The sequence below is a fragment of the Chinchilla lanigera genome, unplaced genomic scaffold (assembly GCF_000276665.1).
Source record: "Chinchilla lanigera isolate Chin_1 unplaced genomic scaffold, ChiLan1.0 scaffold00006, whole genome shotgun sequence".
Lineage (NCBI taxonomy): Eukaryota > Metazoa > Chordata > Mammalia > Rodentia > Chinchillidae > Chinchilla > Chinchilla lanigera.
Window position 1 is genome coordinate 6,537,191 of NW_004955407.1, and position 2,070 is coordinate 6,539,260.

Sequence of the window (2,070 nt, forward strand, 5' to 3'; positions counted from 1 at the left end):
TTCAACAACTTTTAAGATTCTTTCCTTGTGATGTGCTCTTGGGATTTTAACTGTGATGTATTGTACAAAAAATCTATTTTGATCATGACAATTTGGAGTTCTAGTTGCATGTTTTACTGTATGTTTAATTCTTTCTCTACATTTTGAAAGTTTTCTGACAATGTGATCTTTTTATATCACTTGTCCTGTCTTCTGATTTTTTTCTATAATTTTAATCAGTCTTAAATTAGTCTTCTTTGTGTCATCTAGCATCTTTGGATCCAGTTTTCATGTTCTTTTGTTATTTTTAAGGTATCTCTGAATAATTATTCTCTTACATGGCCCTATCTTCTAGCTCTGACCTCATTTTGTGCTCACATGGATCTGATGACAAAAGTTTCAGTCGAATTTTTAATCATCCAGATTTCTGTTTGGGACCTTTTCATAAAATCTAATTCTTTGCTAAACTAGTTATTCATGTGTGGTATAGTTTTGTCTAGCTATGCTTGCTTTTTATTATTGTCATCTATAAACTGTCTTATTGCTTTGTTTACTACATCCACTTTCTGTTTAATTATATCTTCTTTGAGCTCACTGATCTTTGTAAAATCTTCTCTGCTATTCTGTTGAGTAATTTGGCTGTCTGGATTTGGCTTTTCTCTCCCTCATTGCCCATGCATCAGCTTTGGTAGAGTCGGGAGGTTTGGGACCATTCTGCTGCCTTGTCTTATCATATTTCTATTGTTTTGGTTTGTTTGCTTCTTTGTTTGGCTTTGTGCTGAGGTTTGTTAGTGCTTACAGTGGAATTATTTTGCCCCCAGTCTGATCTCTGTAGTTGGTGTCTGTTTTATAGTGATGTATTCTGGGTGCAGCTAATTATAGTCCTTTTCTTCTGTTCCAGGATCCAACCATCTCTGTTAATTTGTGATGGGTGGATGCAATATAACTGATCAGCTCCCAGTTCTCAGGGAATGAGTGGCAGTATTGTGAATGATGCAAAATGATCCAGATATTGGCATACAGACAAAACTTTAATAGCAACAACTATGTCTCCCTGGGGAACAGCAAATAGATCAGCAACAAAACTATCATCCAAGACAAATTAAATATTGACATAAGAACCAATGATATATCACTGTTAATGTTTGGAGAAAGATCTATAATTACAGTGAAATCACTAAGACAAACCAAATGTTGACCTGCAGTAAATATGTATTAATGTGATATCTATCCCTCCACTGCCAATGGAAAATAAGTCAACAGTAATAACACAGAGTTAACTAACATCTGAAGACTGATAAAGCTTAATTGTTTCAGTAGTAAAGACTTAGGGGCTTGGAATAGGAGAATGAAAGAAGATAATTTTGAAGATTAAACAACAGAATATAAGGAATACAGAAAAGTAAGCCATAAATCTGTACTAAATGTGATAGGAAGAATACAAAAAAAGAGGAAAAAAAATGTAATATTTCCCAAGCCCTAATAAACTAGTAAAAAAGAAAAATAAAAATGAGAAAAAATTAGTCCAAAATAGAAAAAAAAATTACTAAATTCTCTGTATTTGTGAATGAACAGGTTCTTTTCAGAATCTGCAGTTTTAGACTTCAGGAAGTAACAGGTTTCTGTGCCTCTCTCCCTAGCCTGTGCCTTTTTTTTTTTTTTTTTAAATTTTGTCTTTTTTGAGACAAGGTCTTGCCATGGAGTTCAGGCTGGCCTTAAATTCACTTTGTAGCCCAGACTGGTCTCGAACTTGCAGTGATCTTCCTGCCTCAGCCTCCGGAGTGCTGGAATTACAGGCGTGCGCCACCACGCCCGGCCAGCCTGTGCTTTTTGTGAGGAGCCTCTGTTGCGGAGGCTCCGGCGTCTGTTTACTCCATGCTGTGGCCACCTTCAAAGCTGAGCTGTGACTTTGCTCACACTGGGAGATGGGAAGGCAACCAGACCTCAGAGCTGTGGTGGATGAAGGCAGCAGGGAAACAGTTCACACGGTCCATTGTACTAAATGTCGGCACTCTCAGACCCGGACAGGTTTGAGTGCAACATAAGCCCTGCTTCTCACGGTGGGAGGCGAGGCCTGTGTCCTTCCTGCCC